The following is a 27,025-nucleotide window of genomic DNA, read 5'->3' on the forward strand; positions in this document are numbered from 1 at the left end:
GGTGTGAATCCAAAGTTGGGCAAGGGGAAGGAGGTGACATTCACTTTTCCAGTATCTGCCTGTTGCCTGCAAGAAAGGCTGGGCTGGAGAATTGCTTTGAAAGATTTGCAGGTGGAGGAAGCCCTCAAATGTCATGACTGCAAGTGCTACCTGTGAAAAACAAATTCTTAAAGCAGTTGCTGGGCTTGGATGCTGAAGTAACAAACGTATATATAAAATACAAAGCCCCAAAACTTCAGAATTTCCTTCTTCATAGAGCCAAACCAAGACCCAGTTCCAAGTGTAGACAAAGAAAACTATAATGGTAAATTGGGAACGTTTTTTCTGCCTCACTTGCATGGGCCAGACAAATCAAGCTGGCAGCTGCCTGCTCCTGGAGGGACTGGTGTGCTCATGTTGGTGAAGCCTTGCATCAACTACAAAAGAAAAGAGCTGTTGCTTTTCTTCTCAGGGTTTCTGCTGCTAATAAACTGCAAATCTCCGTTTCTTCCCCCCTCCATTCACACTGATCTCCAAGGGCATTTTCACAGGTGGATCTTGGTGGCAGTCATGCATGCTCAAAACACCACAGAGAGCATTGGCCGCTTCCAACCTCTAAATGTGACCAGTCACGCTGCATCTGGGACCAGGGGGCCCTCCTGTTCCTCTGGGGTTTAATCCACTTCAATGGGATTTGCCAAAGCAGCAGAGCACCACAGTAAAATAAAATACAGGAGGGCAGTGCCCTGCATTAAAACATCACCAGTCTGGTGACTGCTCAGGGTCAGGTGGGGTTGTAGTAACCTGAGTTATTTCTCAGGATTTTTTTGCTCATAATTTCTAATTCCCCTGAACTGGTGACTCTCAAAATCACTTAGTAGCACAAGTCTTTTGTTCCTTTTTTTTGCACAGGAACAACCACAATATAACATAAAACATTTATTCCAGAGTCAAACACGTATTCAAAACATTAGCTCCAGCAAAAGAAACAATCAGACACAAGAGCTTTCTGTTCCATTCCCAACAGAACACTTAGTAAGAAGAGAATGACTTTATCAACAAGCAGTAAAAACCTTAGTTTCCCATGTCTGAAAGAGATTTCATTAAATGCTTCCCTTGACTAGGTGCAGATCATTATATTTCTCATAGACTGTAAGCAATGTGAGCCTGTGAGTGCACCACGAGGCCTGAGCCCTGATTGACAGCTCTAGGAATTACAATAAATACTGCAGGAACATAAGCAATGCTTTCACGAGAGCCCACTGCCAAACCGAGTGCTTCCTTACAGAAAACAAAACAAAACCAAACCAAAAATAAACCTGGTAAAGCTCCATTTAATGCTGCTTCTCAGAGAAGAGCTGTAAGAAAAATACTCATCAGGCAAAGACACTTCCCATCTGCCCAGCCCTGCAGTGTTCAAGGACACACTCCCCGTCCTCTGGGGCTTCTCCCCTTCCCAGCTCCTGCCCAGGACAGCCAGGATGCAACAATGGGAGGCCTTTCCAACCAGGCCAACCCTGAGAGCTGTGCTACCCCTGCCAGCCCAGCCCTCTCCTGTTCCACACACCTGCCAAATCCCTCCCTGCGCTGGTGATGGGGAGCTGCCCACTGTGTCTCCAAGGGTTTGGCTGTATTATTCATGCACTGGCTCCCTGGCAGTGATAAAGGCCACACTGATGGTGGAAAAAGCTAATTCCCAGCCTGGGAAGGATTAATCTTGCAAAATGTCTTGGCTGCAGTGAGAGTTAGTCAGTCATGGGACGGACGTAAGCCAGAATTAAACCAAGAACATGCAGAAAATTATGCTTTTCTTGCAAAGACAGATAACTTTGAGACAGTCTGTTAAATGACATTCTTTGCTACATTTTTTACTTAAAGATCAGTTATACCCTGAAAGGTGTGAGGGTGGTACTTCACTCTTCCTGCTCCATCTCTTTCCAGGCTCCAAACTGCTCAAGGCGATAACCACAGTCCTGATTCAGGGAAGGAAAACCCACCTCCAGGTCCAGTACTAATGAAAATGGTCTGAAACCAGAAGATTTAATCCTTTCCCATCCATTTGCATTTCTCACTGGCAGATGAATTAGTCATTAATAGGCATGACCACTCCCTGCTACACCTCCAACAGGGATACCTCACAACAGCTCCCACCTGGACTCAGAAGCTGCACTGTGGCCTGTAGATCAGAATCTACCACTATTTCCAGCAGGAGGACCAAGCTGCAGGCATGCAGCACACAGGGGAGCCTGAATGCTTAACCACTGGCACCCAGTTTGCAAAAAACAACTTGCAGACTTCTCTCCAATTCCCAATTTCTTCACAGTCCTGGTCCTTTGTAGCCAGTGTGTCCCTCAGAAAGGAATGTGGACATTGCAGGTATGAGGCAGAGAAGGAGCAGCAGGACACCTGCATGAGCAGGCTGAAGTCTCTCCATGAAGTTTTCTAGGCCCCAGAATCAGATCAGCAAAAGGAAAAATGCAGTACAGCTGTAACATTTTGTATTTTAGCTTCATTTGTTTCATTCCTTAAGGCACGTTTAAACACTGTCTCTGAGTAAACACTAGTCAAAGTTGTATGTGTGCATGAAGGAAAAACTCTATGCCTTTCTTTGATGCCGGTCACCACCATCACAACACTCCACAGACACCCACATTTTAAGAGAAAAGAAAGCAAATGGAAAATAGTTCCATACTGAAATACAGTCAGTGATCCACTCAGAGGCTCTTAATGCTGCAGCTCTCATTGCCCTCACATGCCAGCAGAGACAAAGGAATGCAATTTGATTGTGCATTCCTAAAAGGAAATTATATTCCCCTCTCTCTATCTTTCTTAAGCATTTGCAATTTTTCAGAAAATGCCATCAACAGTATAAATCACCTGGGCCTAATACAATGGACAAAGTCACAGTAATCAATTCTTATTTATTAATCAGCCTCTATCATGATGTTCCATAATCATTAGACTCCAGTTTGGACACAATAATAATGAAGCTAACAGAACTAATGCAATTTGTGGTAAGATGTTGGCAGGCAATGGCAATAACATTGCTTGATAATAATACAGTAAGGCAAACCAGTCTTGGCTGTAAGAAAAGATATTAAAATGGACAAAAATACACCAGGGAAAGGAGGTTGTAGAAGTACATATTTTCAAGTTGTTATTAAAAAATAAATAAGAAAAGGATAATAAGGTAGAGCCCAATCTGCATCATCAGAAATGAAGAGCTAAGGGTTATATAAAATCACTTCTACTCTCAGGAAGACACAGTAACCACATTTGAACATCCTCACAGCATCTAAATACAGAGTGAAGTTACAAGAGTCAGATGAAGGAAAAAATGAACATTTCTCTTGGAAGAAAATTCTTTTAATTACACAAAGTATTCTGCCTAAGACTGTGCCATGGAAAGCCTGCAGATCCTGGCTGTTTGTACATGCTAAGACCAAGAGCCACCCTCTAAACTCTTGGCTGCTCAGTTCAACTCGGCTGTCTGAACAGAAGAGCTTAAAAATGGACAAGGGAAAAAAACACAAAGCAAGGAATGGTGCTCAGATCCTTGGGAGCAAAGCCCACTGCAAACACCACATTGCTGGGGGTGCTTTTAGCTCTCAAAAACATCCTTGTTCCAATGATCAGAGGAATTTCTGGGTGAGAGGGATCACTGCACCACAGAAGGCACAGTTCAAAGGGACAGCAAACCACACAGAATAATTCTGTGGCAATATGACCCCGTGAAATGCTCAGAGCAGCAGAGCCCTGCACCTTAAAAACCTCAACTACTAAAAAAGACAGGGTGGAAAAAAATGGAAAAGAAAGAAAAAAAAAACTTGTTTATAATAAAGACTACATTCTGTAGCAATTTCCTAGATTCCTGGGGTTAGAAATCTAGATTGCCAATGGATAAGTGAGCCTTAAAATCACATCCCTGCTGACAAAAATTCATTTCTTATAACCGTCTCCATTTACCGGAATGTTGAATCTTTCCCATGGGGAAGGAACAAATGAAAATGTTATTTCTCTGCTCATGAACTCATACCTTTCTGTCTGCTTTTCACTGTTGGCAATTTCATTCTCTTCCAAATTTGACTAAAGCCCGTGACCTGGGGGAAATAATGTCTATATAATAATCTTCTGAAACTCTAATTCTGAGTCATGTTTTTTTGGATGTTGCCTCACACTTTATGAAAATTGCACTGAGCTATGAAATGTAAGTTATGTGATGTCTCTGCCTTAACATAATCATTTTGTCTGGTGACCATGTTGCAAATAATGATGATAATGATAATAATAATAATAATAATAATAATAATAATGGAGTCTCCTTTGAAAGCAACAAAAAAAACCCCAAAACAACACATAAAATTAGAAAGAAAAAAAATCCATGCCTAATGGCAAAAAAGATGTTGTGGCACCCTTTTCCATAGGTTTATTTTCACTGCCCCATGGAAAGAACTAGTCACGACTGGTAGCAAATTAATGGTGTGAGAGAGGCAAGAGAAACATCCTGACACTGTGGCTGAGCAGCTTAACAGCCCTAAAGCTGCCCTGAGTGTGTGCTTTGGGGGACCCCACTAAATCCTGGCACTCTGCTCCCAGGGCCTCGGCCCGGCTGAACCAACCCCACATCTGCACAGGGGGAGGAATCAGAAGCACGTTCATAAAACACCAAATGCCTGGAAAGTATAATTACTGGCTGGGGTCTCTGGAGCAGCTTGCTGAGCAAACTCAGCAATGGGGTTGTTTGCAGTTGATCAACTCTCCCCCCAAAAGCAGAAATAACCACAGTGTCTGTTTATGGGATCCACAGCCACACACCGGCTGCATCCCTGCCCGGCCCCACAAATCTGCCCAAACAGAGCTGTGCATTACCAGATGTTTTTTTTTTTTTTTTTTATCCACACTGACCCATAAAATCTACAATACAGTAGATCAAATGGTGGAAGTCATTAAAAACTTGCTCTAAACAAAATTGACACTGCCCTGTTTTGGGCCTTCCTCCGTGTGAAGCTCCATTCAGCTCCACAGGTATAAATCTGGAATAACCCCATTTGGATCAACAGCTATTTCACATGTGCAGAGGTGCAGCATACAGGTGTTGGTATTTAGTCTCTGATGGTTTGTGGGATGAATAACATATCACATATACATATATGTGCATATATATATATATATATATATAAAATATAGCCAACTGAGAAATGCAAAACAAGTGAGGAATGTTTTATTGGTTGGAAAAGAAAAGCCTGGCAATGACAGCCTGAGAAATTTTCACCTCATATACCTGAACATTAGATTTGCAGTGAACCAAAGCCCACAGCAGAGCATGTTTGCTGCCAGGTAAGTATCCTGTAAAGTAAGATTTTTACAGTGCATCCTAAATCTGCAAATTGATAGGCATAAAGTGCATCCTGAATTGTGAAGAACAGGGCAAGTGTCAGCCCAGACCTTTGACAGCAAACAACATATTCCAGTGCCACACAAAAATTCACTTTGTCCCTCTGACACCATCTGAAAAATGCCAGTCTCTCAGAGGTACATCCCTCAGGAGCTCAGACAGATTGTGATCCCAGCTGAGCACCATTCTGGGTCCCCCCTGGCTCTCAGGTTTTACAAGCTGTCCCATCTTTCTGTGGTTATCTTGCAATGAAACAAAGCCCTGAACGCGCTTCTGTTTGGGAGCCTCAGACTGCAGTCATGCAGGGTGTGTTGTACAGATGAGTGTGCACAGCTGTGTCCAATGGGGGAAAGGACAAGCTGAGCTCTTGGGACACAAAAAGCAGTGGAGGAAGATGATGCAATAATTACTGAAGGAGGACCCTCATCCATGGTCTCCTGTATGACAGCTCAAGGGTAGGTCCTGAGCTAAAAGACCAGGGCAGAGCATTCCTGCAGAGCTCCCTGGGGACAGGAGTCCAACTCCTGCCAGACAAGCCTTGAATTCCCTACAGACCTGGGGCACTGCAGGGTGAGCACTGCTCTGGGTGTCTCCAGGCTGGTGAATCCACTGCAGAGCCTCATCCCACAGCCACTGAGGGGACACAAACAACCCCTGGACTGAGGCACACCTGGGGACAGCACAGCTCAGCCAAAGCCAGCTGCACTAAGGAATGAGTTACCATTGACTCCTGCAGATTTCCATCAGGCCCAGCACGAGAAACAGCAGCTCAGTTTTAAACCAATCATCTCCTCCATTTGCCTTCCACACACAAGAACTTTAATTCTGATGTTTTTCCTAAAGCACCTTTAGATCTTCAGATAAAATCTGTCCGAGAAGTGCACACTCTTAATTTACTGTTGTTGTTAATGGTGGTGCTGTGATGTATTCTTTTCAAAAAAAACTTTACAACTTCTTTACATGACAATGGTAAAAGGTTCATTTTAAATAATCAAGAAAGAAATAATTTCCATTAGATAAAGCAGTCAATAGCATCAGAAATGTGGCTGCAATTACTTGTTGCACTTTACAATGAAATCCTTGTAGTATAATAACCACAAGATGATGAAACACATTTTGTCTCCATTTCACATGACTGACCCCAATTTTGCCAAGGACATCTGAACACATTTAACATACTGAAATCTTCCATTAGGATAATGAAAATACACATTATTGAATTCTGTATTTGCTTTATAGTACTACAAATAGCAAATTCAATCTTTCTTACTTTTGGTGGCGACTACACCTGCATAATTGTTCACATTTCTCAGAGGCTGAAATAAGCCACAAAATGAAGAAAGAGGAAGATGTTGACCCCACAATCCATTATGCAGCACTTAGGTGATTTTATTTGCTGCATGTGTTTAGTAAAAAGACTGTGTATAACCCACCAACCTACAAAAGATGTACAAGCACCCTCCCCAGCCTATCCTCACCCAGCCTAACTCTGAGGAACAGTTAACAGAGGTGCTGGAGGGCTCCCTGACAAGGCAGCCCCTGCCAGCATTTATAGCCATGGGGTGAAATTCAGCTTTGCTTCCAGGTACAAGCATCTTGCTTTAAAATGACTCTGTCATGCTCAAGCCCAGTGTGCAAACACAATGTCAGCCTTTTTGCCCCCCCTTTCAAGAGGGGAAATTCCAGTCACAGAAAACCCACATCAAAGTCGGCCGCAGCTTTTACCTGTTCAGTGCTGATCACACCTACCCCGTATCGGGTCCCGGGTCTCTCTCTGCTTGCATACAACAATTTGCTTTGGAGGGAGATATTTTCATCTCTTTTCTTATCCACAGATCTCAAATCCCTGAAATTGAAGCCCCACAACCGAGATGCCCAAGGCAACACTGAGAATTGATTTATGTCAGAGAAAAAGAAAAATCCAGGCCTGTAGGCTTCTGGTGGAATGCAGTCTTTAGACTACTGGATATGATAAATATTTCTGCCTCTTTTTTTTAAGCCAGTGGCTCGTTATTTTCTTTTCATTAGCTTTAAACTTCACTGCAGTGTTAGAATCCTGAGTTATACTTGCAAAGTCCCTAATGTTTCATTTGGCTTCTACTTCTGTGGCTGGTACTCAGATCCCAGCAGAAATGGGGTAACACAGCCAGTCATCAGCCCACCAATGCTGCAGGTGAAGGCACTTCTTCTTCTTCAAAAATAAGAATCCAATCATGGATCACAGCGTTCACCTGTTAAGTTCTGTTCAATATGATCTACTGAGACATTTACAGGTTACATATTCTACAGTCACTGCTCAGAGCAATGTAGTAAGTCCGGATGCCAATGAAATTTGGATCATTAACATCAACTGCCCTCAACCAAAGTGTGTCCCAGCCCCTATGCCTCCCCACCACAATTTCAGAACCTCAAGCAACAGTTCCCATTGCTCTTTGAATATGAGGAATCTAATCTTGGACAATTTTGAAGTCTGTCTCATACACAGAAAGCTCCACTGTTGAAAATTACAGCAGCAGTCAACAGGGAAGACATTCAGCACTGACTGCAATCTTTCTGCTGTACTTGGCTTAAAGATGGGTATGAACCAACAGTGCAATTCACAGAGCAAACAGGAAGTCTGAGCTTCCAAAATTCCAGGTAACAATGCTGTAAATTGTTATCCCAGGCCTGCTCCAAACACTGCAACATTACCAGGAAGGAGTGTTGTTAAGAGATGCTGCAGCCTCTGGACTCAAAAGGGACCTCCATCCCAGGTCAGCTTCTCCTGGAGCATCTGAGGGGTCAATCTGAGTAAATACCAGTAACACACCAGGACCAAGAAGCCCGTTGGGATCATCAGTGTGCCCGTAAGTGTCCCATAAGCCACGTCTCTTCCTGTGGCAGCTGGAGGCACAGCATGTTGCATATACTGATAATTCAGTGTACTCTTACAAGAGGTTCTAGATGCTGCTCTACTTCAGAGGCCCTTTTTCTGCACAGAGCAATTGAAAAGAGGACAACAAGGTCCTGCTAATGAATTACAGCCTCTCCTAGAGATCACAGAGTTCACTGCTGCTTGACTTTGACCCTGTGCAACCACATGGCACTACACCAGCATCAGGGAGGCAGTGAAAAACAAGGACTTCCTCTCAGAATGCAATGTTTTAAAGTTATCTCAGACAAATGTGTAATTGCAAACATCTAAGCACAAAGCATTGGAGACCTTGGAAAGCAAATTGCCTTCATTTGTGCTTCTGCGTGTTTTGAATCTCACGATCTGATCTCTCACTGTTACTGCTGCAACAGTCTGGAAGATCTATTAAAACCTGCAGACTCTGGTTTTCTGGCTTTCATCAGAGTGCCAAATTTACCCCCATCTATTTCATCTGAAGGAAGCTGAGTTACAACAGTGATACATTTGGAGAAGATGCTCTCAAGGCAAAAACCTGTTCCATAAAACACAGAATCTGAGCTGTGACTGAAATTCTGGCTGGAGTTCTGAAACCATTCAAGTTAAATGCAATGGTTAAAGAATAATTGCCACTAAGGAAATTCAAGTTAGAAGAGCTCTGCAGCAGTCACTTTGACTGACAAGGGGTGGATTCTCCATGCCATTACACTGCTTTACTCCAGTGCAATTCCATCTATTTCAGTGTTTACTAATTCCAGTTCAAGGGAGATGATCAAAATTAGAGTCAATTGAGTCTGATATAAAGAAGTTCTCAGATTTCTCCACTCCATTAACATCAATTTCTGCACTCCATTAACAGTAGCTTTATTCTGGTGTAACTGCATTGATTTCAAAAGAGTTACACCACCCTGATGTTGGTGTTAAAGGAACAGAAAATCGGACCCTATTTCTTTAACAGTTTTACTATTTTGGAAAATATTATTTCCCTCAGACCATTAGTGCAAAAGGGTTAAAGCAAGACACACTCAAATATTCTTGTATAATGTAACAGCTGAACAATCTAGCAGATAAGAATTGTATTTAGGTTCTGACACAACGTCTACAGAAGTCAGTGACTTTTGCATCAGCCCCTTTGCTCTCTCTTTCACCCAAGTGAATACACCCAGTAACAAGGAGGTTGCAAGTGTCCAGGAGCAGCCCTGCCCTGCAGTGCTAAATGGACTCCACTAGCTGGAAATAATTGACTGGAGAAGGACATGTCAGCTCTTTCCACTGCTGCCCATTTCCCACTGAGAGAGCAGTTCCCACAGCCATGGGATTCCAAGCTGGGGAGCTCCACGGAGCAACACTCTGTGCAAGGTTTCCTGGAAGTGTGTGCATGGACACACATCCGTGCAGACACATAAATATCAACTACACGTAGCACAGAGGATGATCTGGTCTATTAACTTCAAGTCACTGAGAATTATATGGACTGAGATCAAACAAAGAATGTGCATTGACTTCAATATGCTTTAAATCAGGCCTAAAATGAAGAGATTGGTAGGACTGAAGTACAATAGCCTCTTAAATATTTCAAAAGCTAGAGTTTAGCAGAAGGAAAATGTGCCATAGTAGTGCTGTTCCTAGAAAACACACATACCAGTCTATGCACATGGCTGTGAATAAACAGCTGACATTCTCTGCATTCATTCTGAAGCAATTGCTTAAACAAAAAAAATTGTCTGTGACATAAATAATCCAGTAGGGCAAATTCCCAGAAGTGTCAGCTTTTGTATTATTGATGCCTAATATTTTAAAATAAAATCAAGTATGATTAATCTTCTTGTATTACTATAACGAGTGGAAAGAAATCACTGGCAGAATGCATTAGTGGTTATCAAAAACAATCAACTGCATTTTCCACATTCAACAAAAATGGGTGGATGATACCAGTGGGAAGATTAAATGGAGAACTGATCAAAAGACATGGAAGCCTCTATTTTTAATGGAAATACATATGAAAATATCATTACAACCATGTTGCTAAGTATGCAATACTGATGCCAAAATACATTGGTATTGAAATGCCTGACAAAAAAAAGAATAAGTTTGACATGGGTTTGATGGTTCACTTTGAGCTCTAGTTGTACCAAATCTTTAACAAAATCAATCTGCTAAGAGAATACCGTGATTCCACCCATTCCCAGTGGGTCTAATGTGCTGTATGCTCTGCACAGTCAGTGGCCTTCCAGTGTTAATTAGGGCATACAGGGCTCATGTAATGAAAACAATGCCTATCACAATCACCACGAGATAATTCTCAATCAAATATTGCCACAGTGCATTGTTTCTGAGGTCAAATGGTGTTTTTCAGAGAGCCTGACAATGCAAAGCTTTTCCAGCATCCCCAACACAACGTGTCCTCTGTGGTCCCATTGAAGAGAACCAATCTGCTCCCAACATTGTGCAGGGCTGATTTCCTTTCCACTTGCTCTCTGTTAGTGTGGCTACTTGTCAAGCAACTTCTCACAGGCCCATGACCCTGCAGAAGAATGCAAAGAGTGCTGAGAGCAGAACCCAGTGGTGCCCAACACCACGAGGCCAGTCTGTAAGTGGTGAGGGAAGGAAACAGGCGTGACCACAGAGCTGCAGGACTGGAGCTCATCTGGAGAAAAACCTCCAGGTGATTGTCAGCAAAGAGCTGCAAACCCACTTTAGGCCACTCAACACAAACTGAAACTGTCACATGGGCTGACCAGCTCAATTCACCCCCAGACAGGAATGCAAGCTAGTTTAAGTACTACAGATCAAATAACCAGGCACAAAAGTTGCCAGCTCTGTGTGTGGAAGTGCAGGTCTGTCAACACTGTATAAATACCCACTCAAAAAAGGCATTATCCTTTTCCAGCAGGAAGAAAAAAGTTTTAAATCAAAATAAATGCTTAATTCACACGGAAATGTAAAACCCATGGGATTAGATTCAGCAGTATTATATCAGGAATGCAAAAGTTGTGATTCAGTATTGATTAATGCCAGCAAGGCTTGAATTTGCATGTAATTTACAATCACTTCCTTCAACAAATGTCTTCATTTAGTATTATTATGAGTTTGGCATGACAAGATTATTACAAATCACTCTATCAGGAAGTATCAGTATGAAACCCTCTGTTTATTTGGATATACTACAACAGACATGATTGGGTGAGAAGGTACAACCATGGTTTATGCAGAGAGTCCTGTACATTACTCAAGTGTCCCTTGCAGATTAGGAAAATTATCAGTTCTGTTCTGACAGTGTCCCCAGTACGCTGCCCCAAGCACAGGAAGGTGGAGTCCCTGCTCTCAGGAGATCACTCTCTGAACTGCTGCCCTGGTGGATGGGCCCTGGCAGCACCCAGGGAGGTCAGGCAGCAGCACAGAGCCATCCCCAGCCCATCTCCTCCATCCCCTGGTGGCAGCTGTCGTCCTGCCACATCACAGACAATGGAGAGGCTCATGACGCAGCTTCTGGAGTGCTCCAGTTCTCAGCTTGGGGTTTTATGCCCCCAGTTTGAGTTTAACTTAATATGATTTAGAAGTCATTGGTTCCTCTGCCTTGCAGAGGAGGGGATCTCCATCCCAGGGGCAGGACAGACAGCCTGATGGCCACAACTTCCTCAGCTGTTCCTTGCCTTTGCTTTGCCCCAGCTTGCAAGTCAGGGACCTGGGGCAGGACCTCAGTCACATGGCTGGATTTCAACAGAGCACTTTGGACCAGCGAAATCCGTGGAACAAGCGGTGATTAAAGTCAAGCAGGTGCCTAAATCCTTAGCTGGATTGAGATCACTTAACCTGGACTTGCCTGTACAGCTCAGATGACAAAATTCATCCATTGGATGAATACAGTGCTGCCTGCATCAGCCTGTGTGTTAATTGTTAACATTTACTTGGGCAATTTTAGATTCTTATGCAAAAGTGTTGTTTTGAATGAAAACCTCCAACAACAAATATTGCAAAGACTGAACAGGCCAGGATTGTAAATGCAACACAAAGCAGAAGAGAACATACAATTCTTCCAGCCTTTATCATTCACACTGAATTTGCAGATTGCAGATCATGGCAGACACTGAAACATTTTCTCATTTTGAAAGAAGTCCAGGCAAGTACCACATGCTGTGAAATATTATCTTATGGGAGTTGTTTTGATAAAAACAAATGGCCAATCCTAAAGATTAATGCTTCATATGATGTATTCAGGTTATTAATCCCACCTTCTTCTTTCCACTGGCCCCGGTAGTGAATGTTTTCTGGAAAACTGCATGGAGCCAGATGGTTAACTATTGGAAATCTATACTAAAAAGATTAATGTTACCCCATGACAGGGATCAGTCATTTGTAGAGATTTCCTAATACAAACTGTGCCATTTGTTTATTCAGACAGGCTGGATGAGCCATACTCTGAGGAGAGCCTAATTAGTTCTCAAAGATTTTCAAAACATGGGGGCCCAGCTGCTGAGCTGCAGTTCAACATCTGAGAGAAAATTAAACAGGTATCCAAGTAACACCAGCATCCAGGCAGACAGGTAAGAGGGACTGCTCTTCAGGCTGCCTTGGAGCTGGTAATTCTAACATATGAGGAAAGGCTCTGGTGCCCAGGGCAAGGTAAGTACTTACAAGTGGCCACTGGAAAGACTCCAGTGCCTGTTGCAGAGACTAAATATTGCAGCCCTAGGTGCCATTACTGTTTAGACAGCAGAGCTGGGCACAGCCACAGTCTGAACAGCCACCTACCCCATCAGTGTGAACACAGCCCACTCTAATGCACACTAACAAAATTCCAACCACCTTCACATCCTGCTTCTATGTGTAAACTAAACATGCTGCAAGGGAGATGAGCATGAAAGAAACACGTGCCTTTTACACAAAAATTTCAAAGTGTGAACAGTGCTTACTAAATTTCACAGTAGCCCTTCTTCCAGATGGAGAGAAGAACCGATATGTCCAAGGCCACTGCAATTTCCAAACCACTTAGATTAAACCCCCCTGCATTCAGGGAAGCGGTGAAGCACATGCTTTAGAGTGAAGCACACACTTAAATCCCATTGACTTCAGTTATGCATGTGTGCTTACACGCTCTCCTGAATAAAATAGATGTAAGCATGTGTTTAAACTTGAACCTCTGCTTTGTTGAGATGAGACTGTGAAGAGGAGAGTGAAATTTAAACTGATGTGAGAAATGGTGCTTTTATCTCCAAGCAACAAGGCCTTTCCATCAGCAGAGAATACAACCAGGTGTTCGGGGGGGGGAGGAATCTACATACAAGTGCTTTTCTTTTCCTTCAAAAGGACATAAGGAGTGAAAAAAGCAAAAGAAAAGCCATTAGAATGGAATGTTTTTACATAAACTGTACAAAAATTCATCCCTATGAAAAGGCTGACAACCCTGAGGCTGAGGCCAGGACAGATGTTGACTTGCAAACAGCTGTTGCAGTTGAAGCCACTGAACTCCCCACTGTTGTTACTGCTCCCCCACGGAGTTCCCACATGTCCCCTGCAGCAGCAGGAGGGACTGTGTGCCTGCAACTTCCTCCACCACGGGCAAAATCAGCCCCATCAGCTTCAAAAAGAGCAAAATGCTCGAGCTGAGGTTAAATCTGTTCAGTGCTGGGTGGTGAAGGAGGAGCACTCACAGGACTTCCTTCAAAAATTAGCACCTGACAAATAGGACCTGCTCAAAAAATGGTGTGTCTCCAGAACTGCCATTACTTGGATCATTTCTTTGGTGTAAAGAAAGGTCAGCTGTGATGGGCTGGGCCAAAAAACATGTTCAAGAGCACAAGAAAACTGCGTTTTTGCTGTGTTCTCCTAGAGCAAAACAAGCAAAAAACCCCAACAATAAAAAAGAAGTACTTTCCTAGAAAGTTACATCGAAAAATGTGATTTGTGAAGGATGTCACACATCCAGTGACTGTTTTATTACTCACTAAATAAGACAGGCCAGGCCAACAGCTGCAGCAACCTGGCACAGTGCAGCCAGTGGAACTGGACTGGAAACTGGAAACTCTGGTACTAGACTTGTACAGTTTTTCTTTTGAATCCTGGGCCTTTTCACACCCATAAATACGCTAATGGCTACAGAAATAAATGGTAAACTGGCTTCTGATTTATTAGTTCACATAGTTATTTCCACATAATATTTTTGCATGATACCCCTTTTTCTCCAGGCGTTTATGGTTTTTTTCCACTCAAACTTCACAGTTAAACTTCAGTTATGAGCTTTTTGAGACAAGGATTGTTGATGCATATAGAAACTAATGAATGGACCTGAGATTCTGCCACAGTACCAAAATCAAAATCATTCTGCTACTATACAGAAATTTAAACTCAGATATTTTGCTCATCATCCCAAAATCACCTCCCTTTTAGTCCTGTATCAATTATTCCATACGTGTCATTCATGATGCAGGGAAGTATTTTCTCCCAATGTATATGCAAAAGCTTCACAAAAAAAAAGTAGGATTAACTAAAGTTAAATGAAATCACCTTAATTCAGAGAAGTGAGAGCTTTAAAAAACAGGTGTTTATTAAGAAAGTGAATTTCTGAGTAGTATCCTTCCTGGTGGTATAAATATCTGGCATAGACATAATCAAGAGCACATCTTGGAGAAAATATTAAAGCAGTATATGATTTGATACCACTGCAAAAAAGCAATCAAAGCAGAGCATGGCAATAAATTAATAGAAAAAGTTATCTATCCAAACCAGCCTAAAAGTAATTTTGTAAGTCAGCAGTAAAAAGTTAAATAAACACTAATTTAATCTATTTTAGGTGCAGCAGTCAATAGATGAAATACTTTACTGCTCTCTAGCTCTGTGAACAGAGTCAGCTGACACAGGAACTGAGAAGAAGGGAAAAGCACCTCCCTGAGCACTGTGGGAGCAGGAGCACAAAACATGGGGGAGAAACAGAGCCAGGGCAGCTGCTTTTCCAGGGAAAACTGCAACGTGGTGCTCCAATGCAATGACCTCCAGAAAAGGGTTGGACCTGGTTTTACTGTCCTGCCTTTCCAGGCAGCACAGTCATCCTTTTCCAGGGAACAACCATCTGCATTCCTCTGGGGTGTGCACAGAAAGGAAACCATTAGTTCCTCCAAAGGGGTATCCAATGGCAGAAGCAACAAATTTCCTGGCGCTGTGGAATGAGGAAGAAAACGCTGAGAGAAACAGAGCAGGTTGTTGGTGGAATTTCTAGGGATTACCACTTCTCAAAGCCCCTGTGTTCCAGTTGTTCCCGTACATATTCCTTGTCAGCATCAGGGGGAGGCCTCCATTCATGAAAGTCCCCAGAGAGGACCTGGAGAAGTTTTAGGAAACAAGGCTAATATGATTTATTTCATATCTGACATTATACATGCAATTGAGGGTACCCACAGCTCTCCCATACACTGTCTGAAGTTCTCTGAATCTTCCCAAACAAGCTGCAGCAAACTTATCTTCAGCTGAACATCCCAGGTGATATTTCCAAGAAATAATAGAGAGGCTTTAGTTATTATCACTCCAGGCATTTGTACTGCAGATAGGCAAGAAAAAGGACTTTATAACTGAGCTGAGAAATGAAGAGCAAATTCAGAGCAGTGTAATGACACTCAGACAATGATAGCAAAGGAGAGGAAAGAAGAAAGAAATACTGGGAACTGAACTGCAAAGATGAAAGCTTGAAGCAATCAATGGCTAATGATGATGAAACCAACAAAATTAAACTTGGGCTTTGACTCTGAGTGGTACCTGAGCAAGTGAGCTCCTAAAGACAGGCACAAACTTGATAAAACTGTCAGCAGGTCAACTCAACAACAAGCCTTCTTCAAATCCTTCTTTTAAAGAAATGAATGTAGACATTTGGACATGGTTTTCTAATTAAATACAACAAAATTTCTACTGAGTCAATCAGAACAAAGTCCTTTGAACTGATGAAGTACCAGGTAAGAAAGAATGTGGTGCTCAGAGGGCTGTCAAGTGGCCTCTTGCTACGAATTCATAATGATGCCAGCCTTTTGTCTACTGTTTCTATACCACAAGCAATTTAAGTAAGGAAGATGTACTTAGTAAACCAAAACCATAAAAATATCTGCAAACTGCTGGGAGACACTGGGGAAACACAGGACAGTAGGGATGAATGAGGAAGGTTATTAGAGTGGGAATCACAAGAAAGTGTGTTCTTGTTCTCTCTCAGGGTCAAGGAGTGCTTCTACCACAGGAGAAAATGCAGTGTCACACCAGGTGCCATTGCATTAATACATCAGAGAGCAAGGATGACACTCTGCTGCTCTCACTATCCTTTGCAGGCCTTTTTATTTATTTATTTATTTATTTTTTAACAACATTACATTTGCATTAGCTTGGATGGGAAAAAAGGCTGGCATATAACGGGAGAGGGGCTGAATTAATATTCATAAGCAACATACTGGAAGAATGCAGAAGGGGTGATGAGGGAGCTTGGAAAGGGAAAGGAGAGACAGACATCAGTACTCAAGACCTCCCGCGTAACACGCTCTGCTCTCCAGCAAGAATTGCAATGTCTCTTCCCCATCCACACTAAATATCGCCTGCTCTGAACAGCTTTTGGATTCCCCACTCCAGGGCACTCCGGGGAGGAAACTGTTTTGGCTGAGGTTGGGCAGGAGCAGGTGGCTCTCACCAGCTGTAAGTAATTTTGCTCTTGTTGGCACCACGGCGGTTCTTGGACTTCTCACAGTTTGCGTTCAGCGGGGAAGGGGGGATGGGGAGGGAGCAAACAAGTCCTCAGTGGTGTTTAACAGCATCCCAGGGTTCAGGGCTGCCTCTCCCAAGCTGGCAGCTCCAAGCACTCAGCAGAAGTCACGGTGCCTCCAGAGGTGCCAGCACGGGGGGCAGCTTTGCTGGGGCTTCCGCTCTCTGCTGGGAGAGCAACGTCAGCCCCGACACAGCTGCCACTCTGGGGGGAAATGATCCTGCAAGGCAGATGTCAGCCCTGCAGAGGCAGGAAGAGAGAAGAGGAGCGTGGCTTATCACCAGGTGTGAGGGATCTCTCTGCAGATGGACTGTCCAGCACCAGGGCCTTTCAGAGAGCCCCAGCACACATTCCTTTTCCTGCATCTGTGCTGCCAATTCTGCAGCCTCTGCACATCATTGTCTACAGAAACAGGGGCTTCAGCTGGAAAATTTCTGGGGCTATTGATGCTGTGCAAAAATGCAGTAGACAAATACTTCAATTATTACATTTAATGTCATATTTCATCAAAGAAAAGAAAGAAGAACCTAGATACCCACAAGTGTGGCAATGCCATTATACTGTTTGTCTGAAGTTACTTTCATCTTCAGAAGCCATCTGAGAAATCAAAAGTTAAGCTTTGGAGCAGAAGAGGCAGCAGCTCTCTTCCCTTCTCCGTTTGCCAACAGAGGGAATTCAGACTTGCTTGACCATCTCTTCTGGAAGAACTTCTTTTTTTTTTTTAAGTGCTTTAAATATCTTAAATCCCTCTCTTTTCTTTCAGCTATGCACCGTGAAACCCGTTACACCTGGAGTCAGAAATGACTCCTTAAAACTGCAACACGTTCCTCTTGCATTCACTGACACACCCAACAGTCCAGCCCTTCCTTTGGAAATTCCTTTCATTTCCAAGTGGCACAAGTGTGATCAGATGCTGTAGTGATGCCACTCCAAACATGAACTTCACTCTCTGAACCAGCCTGGCAAATGCACTCCACAGGCATTTTTTCCCCCTCCAAGCTCACCTTTCCTCACCATTCCCAACAGACACATCGTCCTTGGCAAACATTAACACTTAGTTAATTAAGTTATCTCATGATCTTTTATTGTAACTGGTGTCTATTCTGCCATTTAACAACAACCTCTTTTATCTGTTGTGGTGGAGTCAATGCTTTTAATGTTATGAAGTTCTTTTACAATATTAGCTAGAAATCTATTTACCCAGTGCTCTCCACTGATGCACAGGTAAGCATCTGTCTCTGTGATGAAGAGCAATGTGAAATAGGTCACTGGATAAAATGAACAGCTAAAACATTCCTAATAAATACCCAAGAAATCACCTTCTCTTCATCTGCAGGCAACTGATTTTCACAGATTTTTCCCATAAATCCTTTTGATGCTACACAATATGGCCAAGTCCATTGATACTATAAGCCAACCTTGAGTTTGTCCCAAAAGCACACTCAGGAAAGCAAAGAGATCTGCTGGAACACCCTCCATCGTGCAGCAAAGACAGCCAGGAAGCTCCTCAGGAATGCAAAGTGCTCAGATCTGATTGCACGAGTCAAAGGGCTGCTCATCACGGACATGAGGGCCCCAAACCATCCTGTGGCATCCACAGCTCCCCGTGGGAGGGAGGGTTCACCACATCAAGTGAGATGAGATTGCAGGAGGTGAACAAGCTACTTCAGCTGAATGCACATTAACCCTCAGGTGGAGTGAAGATGAAAATATTTGCCCTATTTTTTTTTTTTTAATGATTTACCATTGCTAAAGGAAAGACCATCAAAACCCTTGACTTCCTAATGGCCTGAGAACAGCAATAACCTAATAATCTTTTTCTTATGGACCAAGTACTCCCAAATATTTATAACGAACCATTACAGCATGCATTGCAACTTTACAAGCCTTCATCTAATTACTTCCACTGAAACAAACACACAAATCTTCCAGCTCGGAGCTGCCACACGCACAGACTCTCTGAGCACCAAGCCCTCAGCAACCTTCCTCTGATGGACACTTTTTTTTCCAGGAAATGACACAGAGACATAGGTAAAAGGTGATTTAGATAGACTGCTGTGTCACAAATTGTCAGGATCTGATTTAAAGACCTTGCCTTTGTCAAGAAAGACAGTTGGGTGTCTGCTTTAAAGAAGTACTGGGAATATTTTCATCAAAGGTTTGAATTGAAAAACAGTGGGAGGTAAATATCTGAGATGTTGCCAAGAAAGACCGCTATATCCGTGCAATTACCATTAACAGGGGACAGCAGTGGTTCAATGAAGTAATTCAATCTGGTGTCCTACATTTTATCAGACAGCAATTTTGAGTTCTGACATAAAAGGCTGAGAAAGAGGATTGGACTCTTTTCTGTGAAATTCAGCCTTAATTCTTGCAATCAGGAGATGTGTTCTCTGCTCCAGGTACAAGCCTACTATCCCTCCAAGGGACTCAAAAGAAGAATAACCTAATATTCACCTTAATACCGCTCATTCACACAGGAACAAGTCATACTTTGGGCAAGTTTGGGAACTGAGTGCCTGCAGCATTACAGCAGTGTTTTCCTCCCGACTCAGCTACCTCAGTATTTCCTTGCAACTTTTACCAGGAGAAAAAGCCCTGTTGTTTAAAAAAATTAAACAATATCATGCAGCCTAAAATAGTAAATGTATTCTTCCAAAATATAAGAGAGGGAGAGATGGTATTTCTCAGAAAATGGCAAAATGAAAAGCTTATGGAAGCTCCCACCAGAATAATACCATCACAAAGCTTCTCCTCATCATTCATCCATCCACAGTGCACTCTCCTAGTTCCTTAGAGGCTTCTCCATTCTCTCTCTCCACATAATCCTGTCAGGCAGTCAAATGACCGTGCTGGTGGTTTCCAAGGTCGCCAGGTTTGCACAGCAGCTCTGCCAGGCAGAGCTGGACAGCCCAGGGCTCCCGTGCTGGGGCACAGGCTGAGCTTCACCCCATCTCCACACTGCACCCACCCAAACAAGCACCTCAAACCCCTTTTTCAGGGAAATCACCAGACTTTATCCCCTTAACTCCTCTCTGCCACAATGCTTTTTGCCATAACCCCTTTTTGTAGAAGTGTGCTGGTCTACAAATTGTTGTGTTGTGCCACACAGAGATCTTTGTGAGGTTTCCCTGCTATTTTAACAGCACACAGGCGAAAATGTTAATTTTATGTTTTTCTGAGGAAAATCTCACCACAAACAATAACACCATCAGATAATTTGCATCAGAAACAGCCCAGTGTTGCTCTTTCCACTTGGCCTACAAACAGATTCCGCCAAGTTCCAAATTTAACAAAAAAGGAGCAAACTGGCTCTTGTGTTGCAGAGAATGTGGTCAGCCCCCTTTAAACATGAACAAAGCCAGGGCTCATTGAAGCACTCCCTCAGGGACTGCATATCCCTTTTCATGAAATGATATGGAATCTCCTCTAGAGACCCAACACTATCTCACTGTCTTTGCTCCCCAGTATTAAACACACAATACAGCCAGTGCTATTCTCTTTTAATGATATGAAACTGAGACCCTTGGAAGATGAAGGCTCTCTATGTGACAGCTTAACTGCTTGCAATCAAACTAATTTGCTGTAGGATGACCTGAAATGAGTTTAAAAGCACCATAATGCATGTTTAGCAATCAGTGAAGCAATCCTTTATCATTCAGGTTCACATCTGCAATTCCTGTCACATGTTACCACAAAGAGGGGGGAACACAAAAAAATAATTATTTTGCTTTGCAAGAGCTGATGAGCAAAACATGAGCCACAAGTAACATGGGCCATTAGAGACCAAACTTAAGAGTGACAGCAAATCTTAAACCTTTCTGCTACTTAAAGAAATCTTATAATGGCCAGAAGAAGAAATTATATAATAAAAAACTTGCTTATAAATGACAATGTTTTGATTTTTCTAAATTGATTTTTGCTGGAAAAAAATTATTAAGGAAGTTCACCTGAAATACCATCAAAAATATGAACTGAGTGTGTCTCCAGGATTTTAAACTGTAAATGATGCTAACAAGCACTTTCAACATCTCCCTTTCTGCCAGTAACAAAAGTTGGAGACCCTTCTGACAAATAATAGAGTTTTATATCACCCCTCCAAAGACATAAAATGTCTTATTTCCTTCCTTTCTCCCTTTGTTTCTTCATGCTGTCTCCATTCATCACACTTGTTATCCTTCGGAAGAAGATGACTCCATGGAGAACCACACACAGAAGCAGAAGGAAAAGGGACCAACAAGTTGAAAATACTTGGTGAAAGGAAAACCCCCAATGGAATGACAAGAAGGGTAAAAATTGAGGCCAAGCTACTACAGACAGCACAGAACTGCTCAGTTGTGAGAGCTACAGCAGGACTTAGCGGGGACAGGGAACAAGCACATTTTAGCTCAGCACTGCTTGGGGATGTTGTCTCCTGAATCACCAAATGTACCTGGGAGCTGTCCCAAAGAAACTGAAGTTATTAAAGAAATGTCACTGCTGAGACAGAGGGTGAAAATCTGTGTTTCAGCAATGAGGGGACACACCTGAAAGACCAGAAGTTCTGAAATCTGATCTCCCTTCTGCTGAGTTGGGTAAGAAGCTGCTGTGGTGCCCTGCTCTCCTTCTTCAAGGTTTGGACAACATAGTTTCAAACAATTCAAAGAAGTGCAAGGATTAATATTTTACATTCAAAGCATGTTGTTAAAAAATGCATCAGGGCAGGGTCCTTCAGTGTATGAGGAAACACCCCCCTGAAGGGCTGCCAAAATAACTCGGACCCTCACCAGCCCTGTTCAAAATGATCTGAGTAGAGACCTATCCTGACCAAATCCCAGCTCAGGTCATTTGCTCTGCTTGCCTAAACCTTCCTCAAATACTGAGTTAATAATATGTGAAATACACAGGCTTCTTCTCCAAAACCAGTTGTTTTGCTCCAACTATTGTTACTGTGATTAGCAGGATGCTGGAAATACCCACACTCCTGCTCTTGCTCTTCTTCTTGCTTTGCTGGTCATGTTGTTTGCAAACTCTTTAATGAGTCTCAGTTCTCCCTAGGAACAGCACTATAGTTTATAAATGCTAAAATTAATAGGCCTGAGGTAGATTTTATTACGTGCAATGTATTTAGTTGGCACTGACGATGCCTCCCTTACAGCAGCTGTTACAATAAACTGCATTTTCAATGTCTCCTGGAAAACAAAACACAACACCTAAAAGATTTCAGATGAAGAAACACCAGGTTTCCTGGTCTCATTGCACCACACCAAATCTGCACCAAGGAGGGCTGCAAACACTAATGAGTAATTACAGCCCACAGACAGATTTCTACTGGGGATCTTGTCCACTTTTCTTGAATCGGAATTTACTATTGGAAAATTCATAACCTTTGTTGTCAGCTTCACTTCTGCATAGAATGGGCACATGGAGAATTTAAAGTGGAGCTAAAATGGATTTCAATATACCCTTCACAATAATAGTTGGTAAAACTAATTACAGTGAGAAAATTGGAGATCATTCATTACCCGACTAAGCAAATTAGGTTTCGTTAACAATGATTTATAGTACCAAACACAGGATAACAAGGATCGTCTTTTCAACTCTAGTTACAGGGGACATGACAGTTTATGCTGTGGTGCCATCCCAACAGCCTTTGTAGACCCCACAGTATTTCAGAGGGATACACACTTTTACATAAACAAAACACATTTAAATGCACTAAAAATAACTGAGCAGCTTAACCTACTTGCAAGAACAAGAGTTCTTTGTTTACCAACACCACTGTGCACACGATGTGCAGTACCACATCCCTTCTGCAGCTTGGATTTATTAAACCTCTTCCAAATGATACCTTTGATCCAATCTGTTTCTCTCCTGTGGAAGCCGATGGGTCCCTGCTGGACTGTTCTAAAGTGGAATCTCCTAACACGCTCTCACCTTGGAGAGGCAACAGCCCCACAAACCTGACCACCCCAAGGGACAAAGCACAGGCTCCTCAGGACCACTGCCAGGGCACGTGGACCAGGCAAGGAGGGTAAATCTACTCTTTGAATGTGCTGGTGTAACTAATTCCACATTTGTTCTGTAAGGCAATGTCTGGGGTGAAAATGCCCCTATTGCACGGGGCAATATCTGCCCTTTTCTAGGCCAAACATGGGTTTTCCATCATCTCCATACTAAACACCCCTTATTCTCCTTGGGACGAGTTTTTAGAGCTCTGAGTAATGTAATGCAACATTGCACAACCCCGTGTCCCAGTGGCTGCTGTAACCACACAAACATCTGCTGAGCTGAACCCACCCAGGGCCAGGCTGCACAGCACAACTGATTAGCCAGAGCCTCTGGGAATATGTGCACGATTTATGTTAGTCTGAGTCACCAGCCCATGTGCAAAGCACAGTTTTAGTTTTTCTTTCTTTTTTTTTTAAGGTGGAGCAAGAGCATTGTTTGGAAAAGAAGGGTCACAGGAGTCTTACTCTGCCTTCCCAATATTGTTTCCATCGCCAGCTCATTAAAAAATTTTATCTAGTTTTGAAAAATCCACAAACTCTCTGCATTTGGGAGAGGGGAAAAAAAAAAAAAAAAAAAAAGGCAGCAACCTGCTAACCAAAAATAAGCATTACAAAAAGGAACAGAAAACCCTCAGAAATTGCCACAAAGACTCAAGAAGCAGACCCGTGCAGGAAATGGAGATAAGTTGCCATAAACAGGGAAACTCTGCAATTGTCAAAGAACTTGACAGTCTTCAGAATAGGGTTTGTTGTTTAGAAGGAAAACACTCAGTTATTTAGGTTTTGATTTCTTCTCTGTTTTGTGTTGCAAACCAATGAACCACTCTATCTTTCAATGCGAATTTGGCTGGGTGGAAGATACATAAATGAGCAAAAATAATTCTTCAAAGCCAGATAAGAGAAAAAGCTTTACTGTTATACAAATTCCAATCATATTCTAAAGCATCTCAACCCCCGGAAATCTTAAGGCAGCTGGACAACATTACAAACTCACATAATTCAAATAGCTTTTCCTTTAAAGCTAAAAAGATTGTGATTTTTCTCTAAAATTCTAGTTTCTAATTTCCAATTGTCTGATCTGACTTCTTGATGAGACGTAATCTACCTTATAGTCTGCCTTTGATGAGAGACAATGACAATTTGCAATGCAAAAAATATCAAAGACAACTGGGAGATTTCCCAGGAAGTATTCAGTTATGATTTCTTAGGGTGCACCAATATTAACAGCATGTCTGGATTTTTTTTCATATACACGAGTCATAGACTGGACTGATCCCAGAGCAAACAGTAAAGTCAGGCCAGTTGGAGTTCTGTAACACAAGTGGCTTGGGAAGAGGAAACTCAGAACAGAGATGCTGCAGTTGAGGCAAAAGACATGGGAGAATTAGATTGATTTTTACCTGTGTCTCTTCTTTTCTGACTACAGACCTAATAATATGGGATGGGGAAAGTGTCTCCTGTGACAAGGAGCACCGAGACAGAGGAAACAGATTCCAGCAACAACAAAAATGTCTATTCAACAAAATCTGCTGAACACACCAACACTTGTGAAAGAAGTAAAAGAGGGTGGTTCCTTACTGAAGACCAAACTTGCTGGGGTATTTAGAACTCCCTGACAGCCCTGCACCATTAACACTCCACCAGTGGTCACTCCTCCTGTCCCCTTTGCTGAAGGCATCTCACTACAAAGTCTGTTTACTCAGTGGCAGTTCCATCACCCCAGCTGGGGGTGGGTTAGGCTGAATCACCTGATGGAGACTCCCAACCCGCTCCACTGCCTTCCTGGGGAAGGTGGGGTGTCGAAGCAGGCTGTGGGAACGCCCTCCCCAGAGCACGTGCATTTTAACTTTACCTCCTGCTTTTCAAGGAGCACTAACATAGAGCCAATTCACAGAATTCACTCTCCAACTCTGCCATTCAGAAAGTTACCTACTTATTGTATATAATCAGGTAAGATTTCAGCCTTCACCACCACTGAAAGTGCATAATGAATTCCTAGGATGGAGCTATCGTAGAGATATCAGAGAAACGATTTTGTGTTACTGGGAAGTGTCAGCTTTATAAATGTTTCCTAAAACACAGTGATCTCAGGAGACTCTCTACAGACTATTAGGATCCAAAAGGCATTTCAGCTTTGCTGTAACATGCACAGCATCCACAAACATCGTAGACACATGACCCACCACCCCTCAAACCTGCGTGCCTGACAAAAGCATGGTTCTCAAAACAGATTCCAAGTTGAACAAATGTTATCTCTGTGCTACGTAACATGGCCTAAACACACAAAGAGTCCATTAATACTTGGATTTAAACAGCAAATAAATGGCACTTAATCGGTACCTCAGTGTTCACTCGTTCCTGAATAAAACCTGCTTCCATGTGCAGGAGATGTCCATCATTAACTTACCTGGTTCCTTTGTTTCCTTTGGTGAGCTGCAGTACATACAGAATATTTCATAGTCCAATGTACATCACAAGTGGGATAATTTCCAAAGGCAAAAGCTTTGTTATTATCTGTTCAACTAGAAGTTATTTTTTCTTTCTTTGGGACCGGTGACCCCTGTTTTGATGTTCCGGGTTAACACTAAACACAAAAACTAACAGTCTGTTCTAGTTAAAAGCCTTGGAAAAAAGAAGTCAATTCAAGTGCATATTCTTTTGCACTTTGATAGTGCAATAATTACATTTATCAGAAACACATGCTAATTGGATCATTCTGGAGCATTTTTCTCATTGTCTGGTACCGCAAAACACATCTGGGTTTTATTTGCCCCATGTAAGTTAATAAGGGTACTGACTTCTTTAAAAAAATAAGCAAGATAATCCTAAAAACAATTTTTCCAAAGTGAAAAGGGAGGAAAAAACCCTCCATGTTTCCTCCAAGACCGTGTAAGTGTAAAAACAGCTTTAAGATAGACACTGAAGGACATTTTCTACCTTCTTGGCTATTAGTGAAGAAAGAAAAAGGAAGTTAAAGAAATCTGAATACTGTGAGTAGAGACAAGAAACAGCACAGTTAAATGTATTAATGGCACCTAACAAGGGATGTCTCCCCCACCAACACAGATCCAAATTAGAATGATTTGAAGTGCCAATACATTGGCCCTGAAGATGTCAAGCTTCTTCTTGTTACTAAATCCCTCACTCGGGAGAGCTGGAAACTTTCAAGCTCTCCGTTGGAGCATAGGGGATGTTGACACCTTCCAGATTTTCACTTTACTGGACCAACCCACAGACAGTATGGTGCAGGGAACAGCAGATGGCTTGTCTTCTGTTACCTCTGCTGCCTAAAGAGGAAGCTGAGCACCGCTCTCAAACCATGCATATTCAGCTCTCGCTGCAAGGAGAACAAGGCTTATTTATATATACATATATATGTTTCAGCCCTCCAGCCCATATTATATTTGTCCCATTCCAGAGCATGTCTATATATGTTCATATGATTTGAATTTTCCCAGACAAAGGAAAGCAATTCCCTCTGAAGTATGGAAAGACACTCGAGTTCTAGCTTTAATGCAAAATAAATGTTGAGCCATTTGATACCATTTTTTTCCATTCATCCCCTCCCTCTTAAAAATACAAGTGACACAAACCAGGGAAACTGCTGAAAACAAGGAAAGCGGTTTTGTTTTTCTGTTTCACAACTTACCTTACAGTGATCTGGGCTTTGGTTTAATTAGAACAACGACCACCAAGCTTTTTCAATTGGTGCTGCTCTGGTCACACCTCCTCACCAGCACTGTGAATATTCCATTGGTGCACAAGTCCAAGGTAAATCCAGCAGGACACAGCATTTCTCCAGGTACTAAGCAATTTTTGTGCTTGCATTTTATGCTTTGCAGGTGAGGTCACACGTACACAGTCTAATCACATAACTTTCTTACAGGATCATCGACCTCTATGACAAAAGACTAAATTCACCATGTACTAATAGAAGAAAATTACTCTCTGGGAATCTGACAAGAGAGCAACAAAGTTTTTCCATGGTGTAATTGAATACCATATCGTTTCATTTTCCCCAGAGTGTGATGAAAAGATAGAAA

At 42.4% G+C, this 27,025-nt stretch overlaps 1 protein-coding gene across 1 annotated transcript in view; it reads right to left on the reverse strand.

The window, feature by feature from the left end:
* The window catches only part of AUTS2 (activator of transcription and developmental regulator AUTS2), a 753,479-nt gene that overhangs the window by 379,269 nt on the left and 347,185 nt on the right, over positions 1 to 27,025 (reverse strand).

The sequence above is a fragment of the Myiozetetes cayanensis genome, unplaced genomic scaffold, assembly GCF_022539395.1.
Source record: "Myiozetetes cayanensis isolate MyiCay16 unplaced genomic scaffold, myiCay2020 scf30, whole genome shotgun sequence".
Taxonomy (NCBI): domain Eukaryota; kingdom Metazoa; phylum Chordata; class Aves; order Passeriformes; family Tyrannidae; genus Myiozetetes; species Myiozetetes cayanensis.